The following is a 16733-nucleotide window of genomic DNA, read 5'->3' as shown; positions in this document are numbered from 1 at the left end:
TGATTGCAACGACCAACCAAGTCTGGGACTTCCAAGCCACCTGCCATAAATTGGTTGAACCAAATATCTCATTTAGCTAATCACCCCCATGCCATATTTCAAGCATGTATGTGGGACTTAAAACCAAACTCAGCTAGAGCTTCCCGAAGCTACACCACCTTACCCTCACCCATAGAGGCAGGTTGTACCAAAATCCATCCTGGATCACTAGGCCATAAAACAAGCATGGATGCCATTGGATTTATCCACCTACACCGTGAGGAATTTCTATGTCTCATAGTCTCTAGGTTTATTACAATCTGCACTGGATCACTAGGACCTAATCGAGACTCCACCCTTTAGGATTTACCATATATCTCACCATTCACCGAAAACTATTCCAAGGCCTAATCAAGGGAAACCACCTCTAGGCTTTACCATATATCCCACCATTAACTGGTCTAGGATTCCCAGGTCCACTGAGGCATAGAATACCTGGCTTTACAACAACCCATAGTCTAGTTCAGGGGTCACTAGGCCAGTGGATTTACCGCAATCCATAGTTCAGTTCAGGGATCACTAGGCCATGCGTTCTTTCTTTTGGAGATCCACCTCACTCAAATTTGAATCCATTGGCAATCCATCTCAACCAAAACATGAGAACCCCATCACTCCATGGCTATCCAGAAATGGAAAGGCTAGGATGGAAACACTGTCAAACCTAGGAAAACCCATGCCATGACAGCAAAGAACCACATGAAATACCATGCATGCCAAATCTAGCAAGGAATCACACATGCAAATCGATACCTGCAAAGAATCCTATTGTAGTTGCTTGATCCTGCTCTTCCTTGCTTGCTTCTTCCTTCCTTTTTCCTTCTTTTCCTTTCTTGATCCAATGCCAAAGTGCCCCAAGAAAAATTTTAAGTGTCCAAGAGTGTGAGAGAGAGAGAATAATGAGATATCTCCAAAACTAAACTCACAAAAACGTTACACTGACCAAGCCTGAGAAAAATCTTGCCAACTGACTCTCAAAAGCTTTTTTTTCAATGAAGCCTCTATTTTCTTCAATTTCCATTATTTTCCTTCATTTTACTCCTCACATGCAACCTATGACCTTTCACCTTCCTTCTTTCCTAATTTCCATTATTGTTCATAAATAAAATTCCAATAATTCCATTTTTCCTTTCCAAAGCCTTTTCCATTTCCTTTGCTAATTTTCTTAGCCATAATAAACCAATGAACACCCACACTAGGATGTCCTTCCAAACATTTAGCTTGGAATAAATGTTCGATTACCTTGGTCTTATATATTTTTCCTTTATTAACTTCTTACATGGGTTTTTGACCATGGAAAAAGGAGGGTTAGTGCAACTTTGTTTCATCAACCAAAAAATATCTCAAGGACCTCAACCATATCAACAAGGCATGCAAGGTGCACACTACTCTTATTATAATCCAAATCAGAATGCACCCTTAGAACCTTGGTACTCTTCAACTCATCCATATTTTTGCACACCTCCTTCTTGGCCTTATGCTCCTCCATATCCTCTTCAAACTGTTAACCATCCTTTTCATCCATATCCACCCCAATCTTCTTAATGGGGAAACCCATCACAAAGGTGGAGGCATCAAGTTAACCAAACTCCTGCTTTACTACCTCCACCCCAACCTCAACCACAACTCACTCATCCTACTCCACTGAAGCAACCTCAAATTCTTGCTTAGCCAAATCTAAATTTGAACAACAAGCAAGCACAAGAAGTCTACAGTGGAGAGACATCTTATCTTTCTTATGTTGTGGAAATCTAGGAGATCAAACTTCAGCCTGGGAGAGTGCTTCTAGATAATCACCCACCTTCTCCACCTTATCCACCTGAAGAGCTTGAGTAAGAGAAGGAAGAGAGTGTTCCTCAAGTTAATCCACCTCCAATTCCTGAGACATTGATCCACCCTATCCAGCACACCCCAGAAGAGGTTGAACTTCTGGGAGAATTGAATAATTTGTGTGTTAAAAGACCCCTTATCTAGGCTATTAAAGATGTTCCCATATATAATAAGCTCATCAAGGAGAAATATTTCAAAAGTCATTAGAGAATAAAAAGAGACACCCTCACCTATTGACGGTGCTAGACCCGCCAACATGTTAGGGGATCTTCCCAGTAAGAAGTCCCAACTAGACCTTAGACTATTTGGTGTAGGAGTTCCAACAATGGGTCATATGATATCGCCTTGACCACAGTTGCACGCAGCGGCAAGTAGGATTCCCTTGTTGGTAGCAAGGGTGTGACCGGTGTAGCAATCCAAGGAAGGTGCATGAATGGTTCTAACACATGGAAGGTGGAATAAGTGCGCCCCTTGGAAACCTGTGGAAACATGTAGATTGGAAGGGACTAAACGAGAAAAGATACATCACCATCTGGAAGGAAGGTGAACCAACAATCCAAAGTGATGGTTAAATCAACAACACATCTCAACAAGATTCATACATACATGTATAGAAAGATTCCATACATAAATGCGTAAGAAAATAGATACATATATCATTAGTGTAACCAAGAAAACTGAAATACAACAACAACATATGCATGAAACATGTTGGCTCTATTATATTAAGAAAGTGAAAGTTCCAATCATACATGAAACCATGACCAACCACTAGTTCCAACAGTGGAACATTACAGACACTGCTGCCTGCTCCTCCAAAGAGATATACTAGTTCTGCACTATGGAGAAGCCAAGGCCCGTTACAATACAAAACAAGCTTTCTCTAAGATACTCCTATAGGAAATTTAGCTCCCAAAAGCCTCTACAATGAGTTATGAGGTTCTATAAATAGCAAAGGGTGGGGTGACCCTTGACATTCCCCTTTGTGACTCTTCACCTACCCTCATGACTCTTCAACTACTACATGATTGTTACATTTAATCATCGACACTTGGTCTTTCACTTTTACAAGATCTGCACATGTACCCATGTGAGACAAAATAGGCTTGAGCAAGCCATGCAAGCTATCACTAAGACTCAGATAGTTGTGGGAAGACCAACTCTTTGAAATCCTAGTGATGATCAATTGTAGTGAACTTATTCCAAGCTTGGTAGTCCATGATTGTGTTCGTGTGCTCAATGGTGACATCCTACTAAAATTGAACTCTCACCTCCATTGCATCCAGTAAATTGATCTGGCACCTCTGTCCAACTCGTCTGCTAACATGCACATCATAGTCTTGAGTGCAGCCGGACCAGCAACATACTGATGCATAGTGTGTGCATTGATCTCCAAGTCTGCGCTGGTGGCTACACACATCAACTCATCAAAGTACATGTCCATCTCCATTCAAAGTTGGTTCTTCAACTTCCCTTTAGTGAGTGTTCCAATAGATGGGATTGCGTTCGTGTGCACAATGACATCCATGCTTCTAAATAACTGTGCATGCGAAGCCTGTAAACTAGTGATGAGCTCTGGGAGTTCCTCATAGTTCTAGATTTGACTCTGGATGCATGCCTTCAACTCTACCACATTCGGCTTCATTGTCTTTGGCAAAAGCAATGGGGATCCTTTATATCAACAACATTGTGCTGATTTGACAGGATGCATGCTCTCCTAGCATAGCCCTGTTTCTAACCATTGAGATGGACAACTACCTTATGCACTGTTTTGAGGGGCGATAATTCATCCAGTATCGCTTTCTTCAATTTTTCTCTGGCGGATAATGTAACATGTTTTCCTCCCAGCTTGGTCGCTTGCAATTTCTTGGCCATGCACTCGTTCTCTACTACTAGGAATTAAACACTCGAGCTGGTGGCCTCGACATATGCTCTGATAGCATCAACCAATGCTGTTGGATTCTTGCGCACATCAGATACAATCACTCATTTTTCAAACTGTGTAGGAGATGTATGGACATCCAGAGTAGGCACTCTGTGTGACTACAAAACTCTGTGTTGTGATTCATTGAAAGATATGTTGTGCATCTCTGCTTCCAGATTGTCTTCAAGGATCTTTGTGTCTTGTTGATTGCTTGGGACTTGCTTTGCTTCTAGATCTTGTGAAGCTGATGGAGTGACCTCTTAGTTATGCTTCATGAGGTATGTATCCTGATCTAACTCTAGCTGCACCACATTCGCATCGATCTGCTCCAGCATCTATTCAATCTCTTGATCTAAGTCCTACCCATGCGACTACTCACCCTGCCTGCTCTGTGCTAGCTGATCGGATGAGTCTACAACCTGTATGGGTGCGGTTTCATCAATTTGTGCATGTTGTGCCTCCTGCTATGTCTGTCCCTACTATGCTTCCTTATCTCTTTTGCACAGCCCCTGTTCTTCCCAGAGTTGCTGCTTCAACTTTTGCAACTCCTTCTCTGCTTCCTCCATCCTACTTTTATCTATTTTCCTTTGCACGTTCCTCTTGTCACGTTGTCACCTCTTAGCCTCAATCTCCAAAGATGCTTTCATCACGAGTGGATCTGATTTGAACTTGTGACTTTGTTCTACCTCTACGCTGTCATCAAACTTTATCTTGCCTTTTTCATGCATAGGTTTGTTACCCTTTGTTTCTGCTGATGATGGTGCCCTCTGAGATGTTACTTCACACCGCTTTTCTAACCATTCCACAGCTATGTCGACCGGTTCATTGAGTCTGGAGAAGTTGTGACACTATCTCCATGGGTCTTCCTCGGGCCAATGGCACGCCCTTTGGATCCCCATAAATTGCACTCACACAGTGGTCTTTTACAAAGCAATTGGGTCATACAGATTGAAACTTCTGGTGCTGAAAGTGAATCTTTTCAACTCCTCAATCTCGGCATCAACATGCTTGAGATTCTGTATCTCATATAACCCGATCCACAAAGGAAGAGCAGGCCAAGGTGTCTTCTTATTCATGTGCAGTCTAGATGACAACCCTATTTAGATGTGATATGACAAATCTTGCATGACAAGCTTGTCCATGAAAAACTTTGGTAAAACATGCAGAGGCTTCTCTATTTTGTACATCCATATGAAGGTGCCAAGGGGAAAGGCATACCAATCTGCTATGTCGATCAATGCCTCCATCAATTCCTACAACATAAAAGGTGGATCCTACTCAAATATCATTTTGTATACCAGGGTGACAAAGTGGTCTGGCAATTGTGTGATGACTCTGCCAAAGCTGCATTTGGAGAACAATATGCAATAAGTGTGCACAGTGGTTTCTGAAGGTGTCCATGCCCACTTCAAACTTGGGAACTACTGATGGGCATAGATTGCATCTAGGATATAAGCGGATGTGTATATCTCTTCTTGCTGACCTTTGGGCGGATGCCAGGCTCCTGTCGCCTATTCCTTCAATTTGAGAGCTTACATGTCAGACTAGTTTCATGGCCTTCCTTCACTAGCTAGTTGGTCCAACGCAATCACCTAGCTCCACGGGAAGGTATTTGTGCTTTCTTAGCCATATAAGAGACATGTGAAGATGACCAAGTATTGATATGCCTTCCATAATATATTTGTCTTGTAAACCATGTTGGGTGTTGTCCTGAACTTGGCTGGTTCTTTCACCCAAATCTTCAAGATATCTCTCAAGTTTGCATTGTTGTGTGTGCTCAATAGTTTCTCTGTTGTGACCACCAGTTGTGGCAAGTGATACATCTCATGACAGTCTTTTTCCCTGAAGGTAGCAAGCCCTGTCCCACTAACACTACTCAACATCATTGTCTTAGGATTAGGGTGCGAGACAATCCAATGTATCATGTCCGTGCATGGAAACGCAAGATGCCTACATGCAATCTGGTACAAGCGAAATTTGTGGATGTTGACATAGACCCTGCAGACTTCCAGATCTTCCTCAAATGTGATTAAGAATGTATCATTAATTTCCTTCCATTTCATCTTGATGTCTCTATCAATGACCAACTTGGTGTCTTCATAAATAGGCAGGCCCATAGACACTTGTTCAACTGCATCTCCAGTTTCACTTTCAACGGTGTCCTTAGACCGTGCTCTCTTGGAGACCATTGTACCTATACTGCTGAGAGATGGATGAACACCTACTATACCTGCAGGCATAGCGAAACTCATGGCAATAAATCTATCAATTGAAAACCAAAACAAATATGAGGACTGACATGAAACACACTTGGGTGACTGGTAGTAAATATTGTGCAATTTTCACCAGGAGGCTGGGAGACTGACTACCAAAAATATGCAAAGAACAGTCCTGGCTATCAAGAGGCTGAATGACTGTTGAATCTGCACAATGCATAGTCTAGTCTACCTTCTAAGGGCTGAAACCTTGCAATGTGCAATTTCAGTCAATAAGGACATGTATGCCCAGAGAATGCATTGTGCAATTTTCTGGGTTAGCAGGGAATTGCCTCCCAGAATTATACAATGCAATCATGGAGGTCAGTGCTGGCCAAATTTGCACAATTTGGAGGGAAGGCAGAGCCTTCACTTCTAGAAATGTGCATTTCTTTCTGGTTGAGGCAAGCTCCAGGCTAAGGTAGCCCAGACCCGTTGACGGGTGACTGAAAACATGAGAAGGTTTGATTGCATGGTGAGACTGAGTGTAAGAAAGAGTGAATGATCATGCATGAAAAAACTGAATCTAGGATTCATAAAATAGGAATGCATGCATGTGTGTGAAACAAGTCGTCACAACGACGACCGTTAGTGCAATACAATGTCATGCATGTGACAACAATGAGATGCAAAATAAAAACTGAAATAGTGCTTCTACAAGCTAATATACATTAAAATGACAACATGCATTCAACAAAACCAAGCAAACAACATTCGTAGAAAGCAAAATATGAAAAGCCACAGAAAAGCAGCAAATGACATGAAAAGCAAACTTACCTGAAAATAGTTGAGTTGAATGTGCCGAAGACTCCTAGATGTGTTGTGGGATGTCAAAGCTCCAATATTGATGTGAGGAATGAGATTTGCAGCATCAAAAAAATAAGTTTGAGGCTTATGACACGCATGCCATGAATGTAGGAAAAAGTGAAACTTGGAGGGAATTTTCTAAAATTATCTTTGCATGTAACCTCCAGGTACTAAAAATAGATCCCTAAAATTTAGGGATGCTTTTTGATATTTTGGGAAAAATAATCCCATGCATGCAAATCAGGATTGCTCAGTCCTGGAGGGAACCGCTCAACCTAAAGGCACATGCAACAGTTTGCAAGCCTGGGAAAGGGATTTGCAAATTTTCTGGGCTAAGTAGGGCTGGCTGTTCATCAGGCATTGTACCATTTTTGGGGTCAGCAGGCCACTGCCTCCCAAAATTGCACAATTTCTCAGCTGAAGCCTAGTGACTAGCTGGATTGTGTATTTTTCTGAGGGAGGGATTCCTAACTGGATTGCGCAATTCTGGATCCTAGCAGACACCTCAATAGGATTATGCAATTTCTAGAGGGAAGGCTGATTCCCCTCTAGAATTGTGCAATTTTCTGATTGAACCTCTCAGCCAGAAAATAACTTAAGTCTGGAAAGGTAGCCTGTGATGGGAGACAAGCAAGTTGACATGAACAGGCTGACAAGCCTTTGAAACTTAGTTTAATCTTATGTACTTGATAGTGCAAGACATATTGCTAAGGATGGTTGGTAGGGAGGATCCAAAAAAAATCTAAGACAAAATTATGGAGGGTGGTTGTAGCCACTACAACACTTGGCAACACATTGGTAGAACTCCAACTCTCTGAATGAAACTTGTTTCGTGAAACACAATTCTAACTCCTCTATAAGTATTGTTCAGTTCTTACATCATCATGATTCTCACACTATATTGATTGAAAGATGTAGCATCTTCACTCTTGGTTGGTCGGCACACATTCCAAGACAAGTCAACGAAATTGTTTCGATTAGGATGAGGGGTATATTGGTACATAAGAAAAATGATAGTCAGAGTCTTAAGTTTCATCTCTGGTGTTGCCCCGCTGCGAGCAGGCCTAGACAATACCTCAATGAAGTCACGTAGGAACACAAGCATCACTCTTCTACTAGTGAGCCTGATCAGTACCCCAATGGAGTTAATTTGCATCATCTCTCTGCGCAGGAAGCCTTTCTCTTCTTTCACCTTATTCATTTCATTTTTAAAAAAAATTCACATTTACATTTTTTTCATTTTTCATTTTCAAAATTGTGCATAACACTTATTCAATTTAGAGTTGTAAGATGTATCCCAACTTATTGAGAGCAAAAGAGGTTGTTCCTTCAGAGAATTATTTTGTATATACCTGTGACATACTTGTTAAGGTTTTCCCCCTCACCTTACTCTAATTGGCTGCACTGACAAGGGTTAACCCAAAACAACTGACTAGTGTAGGTGATACTAGTTAGAGCGCAAGCATTGTGTTTTCATAAAGGTTCACTTCGAACAACACATTTTTTTCATTGGTGTATCATGGACTGAAGATAACAAGTTCTACATAAAGAGACAGGATGATAGATAACCAAGTATTGATAACTACACAAGTCCTCTTGCACCTTACCCTTGCTTGTTTCAAGAGTTATATGTGGTTCATGTGGAACTAACCTACAATGTAAACATGCAAACAACCAACTAAAGAGTGAAAAAGAAGAAGAAATTTTTTGAAAGAAACACAAGTAATCAAACAAACAAACACACAAAGTAAGAAAGAAAACATGCATGCAAGAAAACAATGTAAAGAAAGCACTACTCCTACTCCTAAGCTAACGGTGCATGGACCTAATCACGTGAAGTGATATGTCCAATGCAACCACCGGTGCATTCGTCGAACCATGTTGGTGAAGGCATGGTTCGCAAATAACGTAGTTGTGCAAACCAACAAACCTGAAAGATATAACAATGAAGATAAACACACTCCGATTTTAAATGCATCCACAGAACATAGATGAGTGTAAGCGCATGACATGAAATCCATGGAATTACCATGGTGATGTGCAATACTACATGTAGATGTTAAGCATACACATTCTCTTGACTATGACATGCAAGTAAACGAGAGAAACAAGGACAATTAGTGTCGCACACATATGCTTGCTAGGTAATATTCCTTGAATTCATGAGCGATGGGATCATGTAGTTCGAGTGGACAAGGAAAAATATGTGTGTGAGATTGATCTTCAATGCATACAGATGACTAATGAGGAGCCTTGGGTGTTTCAACAATTTCCTGACTGGAAGCGAAACCGACCTCAGGATAGGGAGGGCCTGACATAACCATTAGTTCGAGCTGAAGTACCTCGACTGTCTACGGGGTTTCTACTTTGTCAACAAATAGATCATCATAAACTAGTGGCTTTGAAAAATCAATAATGATAGAATCCTCATCGTGATTGAATATGGGAGTAAATGGATTACGACAACTACGATTAGAAAAATCAATGATTTCATCGGCATACTCATGATCAGACAAATCAAATAGAGGGGTAGATGAGAAGCAAGAATGTTCAACCTCTACGTTTTCGAAAAAATAGATGAAAAATCAAGTGGATTTTCAATGAAGCATTTATCATTTCCGCTGTCGAATGATGGGCTGACATTTGGTGTATTCTTTGAATGATCAACAATGGGTGCATCTATTGGTGGATTTACACAAGGAAAATCAGAGATAGTAGAATCATCAAAGATGTCCAGAAAAAGTGGAGAAGGTGTAGAGAGAAGGAGATCATCCTTTGCCGTAGGTTGATATTCAGGGTTCCAGTCTTACTCATTATAAATGACAGTGCAAGTTTGTTGTGCAACACCAACTCCATCGATGGCTTGATCCTCATTCATAATAGATGTAGAGTTCGGAATGGAAGAACAAAAGACAGTGACGAAGATGAAGGCTTTGGCAACAAATGCATGTGACAACCCATGGGCTTCACAACCAAATCTGTGTGAAAATTGAGAGAATTGATGATGGGAGGATGTGATAGTTGAATAGACATGTGTGCATGTTCTCCCACATCACTCTACAGTGGTGAAGCTTTTTGATGAGGGGATGACGAACAATCACTTGTGATAGCGACTGTGTTCGTTCGTGATTGTGCAACTCCATCACTGAAGTATGTTGAGTGGGGTTTGAACTTCAAATTCATCTTGGGATTGATTAATTTGCTAAGATAGTATTTGAATCTGTCTCAAAGATATTGAAACTTCATATGGATTTTCGGGGCTTAAAACTTCAATACACAGAAGCACTACCAAAAATCCATAGGCGATTCTTGCGGAGTATTCCATTGTTTTAACAGTTTTTGTCAAGAGGTTCTGGATCAAAACGATGGAAAGTAGATTCAATGAGATCGCAAAACTGGTTAAGTGAGTTCACACTGTTAGGAGGAAGTTTGTGGCACCATCGTTGAGGGGATTCACGAAGTGTGTGTGAAAGCAGCAAGCTGGCCTCTTAATCAAAGAATTCATCTACATCATCAATAAATGCATAGAAGTCTTATAAGTACTCAGGTCAGGCCACTTTGTCTTCACCATCATACATGAATTTCGACAAGAGATCAAAAAACTCCCACATGATGTCAACAGGTTCAGCATAAGACAAACATCATAGAGGGAGGAGTCTAATGATATGCATGACAGATATGCGAAGATTCAAAATAGGATGTGAGGACTCATCTTGTCATCTGACCCTACTTCTATCACCACAAATGTTGACGGTGCTGGACTCGCCAACATGTCAGGGGATCTCCCCAGTAAGAAGTCCCAACTAGACTTAGACTATTTGGTGTAGGAATCGCAGTAGTGGGTCGTACGATATCAACTTGAACGTGGTTGCACGTAGAGGCAAGCAGGATGTCCTTGTTGGTAGCAAGGGTGTGACTGGCGTGAAAAGCCAAGGAAGGTGCATGAAGGGTTCTAACACATGGAAGGTGTAATAAGTGTGCCCCTTGTAAACTTGTGGAAACACGCAGATTGGAAGGGAACACACGATCAAAGATACATCACCAGCTGGAAGGCAGGTGAACCAACAATCCATAGTGATGGTTAAACCAACAACACATCTCAACAATATTCACACACATATATAGAAAGAGTCGATACATACAAGCATAAGAAAACATATACATATATTGTTAGTGTAACCAATACAACTGAAATAAAACAACAACATATGCATGAAACGTGCTGGCTCTGTTATATTACGAAAGTGAAAGTTCCAATCATACATGCAACCATGGCCAACCACTAGTTCCAACAACGGAACATTACAATTACTGCCACCTACTCCTCCAAAGAGATATACTAGCTCTACACTGTGGAGAAGCCAAGGCTCATTACAATACACTCCAAGCTTTCTCTAATATACTCATATAGGAAGCTTGGCTCCCAAAAGTCTCTATAATGAGTTATGAGGTTCTATAAATGGAAAAGGGTGGGGTGACCCTTGACATTCCCCTTTGTGACTCTTCGCCTACCCTCATGACTCTTCAATTACTACATGAATGTAACATTCGACCATCGACACTTGGTCTTTCGCTTTTACAAGATCTACACATCTACCCATGTGAGACAAAATAGGCTTGAGCAAGCCATGCAAGCTATCACTAAGACTCAGACAGCTGTGGGAAGACCAACTCTTCGACATCCTCGTGCTGATCAATGGTGGTGAACTGATGCCAAGCTTAGTAGTCCATGATGGTGTCCACGTGCTCAATGGTGACATCCTGCTGAAAGCAAACTCTCGCCTCCATTGCATCCGGGTACACTAATATGGAAATCTATCCAACTCGTTTGCGAACATGCACATCATAGTCTTGAGTGCATCTGGATCAGCAACATACTGATGCATAGGGTGTGAACTGATCTCCAAGTCTGCATTGGTGGCTATAAGCATCAACTCATCAAAGTACATGTCCAACTCCATTCGAACTTGGGTCTTTGACTTTGCCTCGGTGAGTGTGCCAATAGATGGGATCGCGTGCACACACATAATGACATCCATGATTTTGAATACCCGTGCATGTGAAGCCTGCAAACTGGTGATGAACTGTGAGAGTTCCTCATAGTTTCGGATCTTAGTCTGGATGCATGCCTTCAACCCTACCACCTTCGGCTTCATCATCTTTAGCAAATGCAATGGGGCTCCTTTGTATCTCATTGTCCATGTCTTCATGTAGTCAACAATAGTTTGTATATTTGACAAGATGCGTGCTCTCCTAGCACAACGTTGATGCCAACCGTTGAGATGGATAACTACCTTATGCACGGTGCCAAATCTGGAATAAAACATACACATGACTATTTCGAGGGATGATACTTCATCTAGTATCACTTTCTTCAATTCTACTATGGTAGACGATGTAACCTATTCTCCTCCCTGCTTGGCCGCTTTCAATTCCTTGGCCATGAGCTCGTTCTTTGCCAATAAGGAATCGAACACTTGACCTGGTGGCCTCGCCATATGCTCTGGTATCATCGGCCAATGTCGTTGGATTCTTGCGTGCATCAAATATGATCACTCATTCTTTAAACTACACAGGAGATGTATGAACATCTGAAGTAGGAACTCTACATGACTGTACAACTCTGTGTTGCGACTCGATGAAGGATATGTTGTGCATCTCTACTTCCAGATTTTATTCAAGGATATTTGTTTCTCCTTGATCGTTTGTGACTTTCTTTGCTTCCGGATCTGGTGAAGCCGCTGGAGTGACCTCTTGGTTATGAGGCATGACATCTGTATCCTGATCTAACTCTAGCTGCACCGCATCTGTATCCATCCGCTCCAACATTTTTTCAATCTCTTGAGCTAACTCCCACTCCTATGACTGCTCACCCTATTCGCTCTATTCCAGCTACTTAGATGAGACTATAACTTGTATGGGTGAATTTTTGCCAATATGTGCATGTTGTGCCTCCTGATGTGTCTGTCCCTATTGCGCTTCCTTCTCTCTACTGCGCAACTCCTGTTCTTACCAAAGTTGTTGCTTCAACTCTTGCAACTCCTTCTCTGCTTCCTAAATCCTTTGTTTATCTCTTTCCCTTTGTGTGCTCCTCTTGTCGAGTTGTCACCTCTTAGCCTCAATCTCCAAAGCTACTTTCATCACGAGTGGATCTACTTTGAACTTGCGGTTTTGTTTTGCCTCTGCACTTTCATCAACCTTTCTCTTGCCTTTGTCATGCACAGGTTTGTTACCCTCTGCCACTGCTGATGATGGTACCCTCTAAAATGCTACTTCGCGCCACTTTGCTAACTATTCCAAAGGTATGCCAACCAGTTCATTGAGCCTAGATAAGTAGTGAAAATATCTCCATGGGTCTTCCTCAGGCCAATGACACGCCCCATGGATCCATGGAAATTTCACTCTCACATAGTGGTCTTTTACAAACCAATGCAGGTCATATGGATTGAAACTTCTGGTGCTGAAAGTGAATCTTTTGAACTCCTTCGTCTTGGCATCAAAATGTTTGAGATTTTGTATCTCGTATAACTCGATCCGAAAAGGAAGAGTGGGCCAAGGTGCCTTCTTCTTCCTGTGAAGTATAGCTGACAACCCTGTCGAGATGTGATACGACACTTCTTGCATGACGAGATTTTCCATGGAAAACTTTGGTAAAACATGTGGAGGCTTCTCCGTGCTATACATCCGTATGAAGGTGCCAAGGGGAGAGGCATACCAATCTGCTATTTCGATCAATGCCTCCATCACCTCCTGTGACATGCAAGGTGGATCCTCCTCAAATATCATTTTGTACAACAGGGTGACAAAGTGGTCTAAAAACTGTGTGATGACTTCGCGGAAACTGCATTCAGAGAACAATTTGCAATAAGTGTGCACAATGGTTTCTGAAAGTGTCTATGCTCACTTCAAACCTGGGAACTACTGACGGGCACAGATTGCATCCAGGATATAAGAGGACATATATATCTCTGATTTCTGACCTTTGGGTAGATTTCTGGCTCCTGTCACCTGTTCCTTCAATCTGAGAGCCAACATGTCAGACCAGTTGCTAGCTAGTTGGTCCAACACAATCACCTAGCTTTGTGGGAAGGTCTCTGTGCTCCCTTGGCCATATAAGCAGCATGAAAATATGACCATGTACTGATATTCCTTTAGTAGTATCTTTGTCTTGTAAACCATGCTGCGTGTTTTCCTGTACTTGGTTGGCTCTTTCACCCAACTCTTCAAGATATCTCTAGAGTTTGCGTTGCTACATGTGCTGAAGGGTTTCTCCATTGTGATCATCAGTTGTGGCATGTGATACATATCATGATAGTCCTCTACCCTCAAGGTAGAAAGCTCTGTCCCATTGACACTACTCAACATCATCATCTCAGGATCAGTGTGTGAGACAATCAAATGTATCATGTCCACACACGGAAACGTGGGATACCTGCATGTAATCCGGTACAAGATAGATTTTTCGATGTTGACATAGACCCTGCAGTCTTCCAGATATTCCTAAAATGTGCCTTAGAATTTATCATTGATGTCCTTCCATTTGATCTTGAGGTCTTTGTCTATGACCAGCTTGGTGTCTTCATAAACGGGCAGGCGCATACACACTTGTTCAACTACATCTCTAGTTTCACTTCCAACGGTGTCCTTAGACCTTGCTCTCTTGAAGGCCATTGTACCTATACTGCTAAGAGACAAATGAACACCTGCTATACCTAGAGACATGGTGACACCCATGGAAAGCGATTGGTCAGTTGAAAAACAAAACAAATCTGAGGATTGACATGCAACACACCTGGGTGACTTGTAGTAAAGATTGCACAATTTTCATGGTGAGGCTGGGAGAACGACTGCCAAAACTGGCAAAAGCATAGTTTGGTCTGTCAGGAGGTTGATTGACTACTGGATATGCGCAATGTGTAGTCCAGTTTTCTTGATCAGGGATAAAACTATGAAATGCGTAATTTCAGTCAGCAAGGACATGCATGCCTAAAGACTGCATTGCGAAATTTTCTGGGTCAGCAAGGCACTACCTCCAAGAATTGCACAATGCAATCCTGGGGGACAATGTTGCCCAGGTTTGTGCAATTTCTGGAAGGAAGGTAGAGCCTTCACTTCCATAAATTCACATTTCTTTCCAAGTGAGGCAAGGTCCAGGTCAAGGCAGCCCAGACCCGCCGATGAGTGACTGAAAACATGAGAAGGTTTGAATGCATGGTGAGACTAAGTGTAAGCAAGAGTGAATGATCGTGCATGAAAATAATGAATGCAGGATCCGAAAAATGGAAATGCATGCATGTGTGTGAAACGAGTCATCGCAACGGCGACAGTTAGTGAAAAACAATGTCATGCATGTGACAACAGTGAGATGCAAAATAAAAATTGAAAGAGTGCTTCTACAAGATAATATACATTAAAACGATAGTAGACACGTTCAACAAAACCAAGAAAACAAAATTCGTTGAAAGTGAAATACGAAAGGCGACAGAAAAGTAGCAAATGGCATGAAAAGAAAACTTACCCGGAAATAGTTGAGCTGAATGTGCCAAAGACTCCTAGATGTTCTATGGGAATTTCAGAGCTCCAATATCGATGTGAGGAATGAGCTCTGTAGCATCGAATAAATCATTTTGAGGTTTATGATGTGCATGCCACGAATCTAGGAGAAAGTGACACTTGGAGGGAAGTTTCTAAAATGATCTTTGCATGCAACCTCCAACTGCTAAAAATAGATCCCTAAAATTTAGGGATGCTTTTTCCATGTTTATTTTTGCTATTTCGGGAAAAAGCAGCCCATGCATGCAAATCAGGATTGCTTAGTCCTAGACGGAACTTGTCAACCTGAAGGAACATGCAACAGTATGCAAGCCTGGGAAAGGGATTTGCGTAGTGTCTGGGTTGAGAAGGGTTGGTTGTCCCTCAGGAAATGCACAATTTCTGGCGTCAGCGGGTCACTGCCTCCCAGAATTACGCAAGTTATGGGTTGAAGCCCAGGGACTGGCTGGATTGCGTAATTTTCTGAGGTAGGGATGCCTGGCTAGATTATGCAATTCTAGAGCCCAACAGGTAGCTCAGCAGGATTGTGCAATTTCTGGAGGGAAGGTTGATTCCCCTCCAGAATTTCTTAATTTTCTGAGTGAACCTCTCATCCAGAAAATAACCTAAGTCTGGAAAGGTAGCTTATGATGGGAGAGTAGCAAGTTGACATGCATATGATGGCAAGCCTTTGAAATTCAACTAAAGCCTAAGTACTTGACATTGCAATACATGCTGCTAAGGATGGTTGGTAGGGAGGATACAAAACGAAGTTAAGGCAAAAGTTTGGAGGGTGGTTGTAGCTGCTACAACACCACCATAAATGTTGTTGGGGAATTATCTAATTTGATGCTTGGGAGGGTGATATTCTTGAAATATCTAGACCTTGGAAGCCTTATAGTAGATGTTAACATTGATGTCCTTATATTACCTAACACCCTGATTGATCTTGGGGCTGCAATAAATGTGATGACTAAGCAAAACATGCTAAAGCTAAACCTCCAAGGGGCTTTGAGAAAGACCACCACAGTGCTGCATCTTGCAGATAGATCCATAGTAGCTCCTGAGTGAGTTGTTGAATATGTTATGGTCTCCATTGACCCTTGGTAGTATCGTAATAATTTCCTGGTTCTCCAGCTCAAAATAAAGTTTAATGGCTATCCTCTCATCTTGGGAAGGCCATGGTTAGCCATTATTGGTGCTTACATTGGTTGTAGGGCCTGGAACATGACCATTAAGAATGGACATTTGTATAAACAATTGGTATTATATCCTCCTTCTCAACCTTCTATTGAGCATGACTTACCCTCTTGGTTAGAAGAGGATGAATAAGCTGAACTGTATCACAC

This window comes from Pinus tabuliformis, chromosome X, assembly GCF_031772625.1.
Source record: "Pinus tabuliformis cultivar Carrire ecotype Pingquan chromosome X, CPIR1, whole genome shotgun sequence".
NCBI lineage: Eukaryota > Viridiplantae > Streptophyta > Pinopsida > Pinales > Pinaceae > Pinus > Pinus tabuliformis.
The sequence above is the reverse complement of the archived record's forward strand: the minus strand, read 5'-3'. Positions refer to the sequence as shown.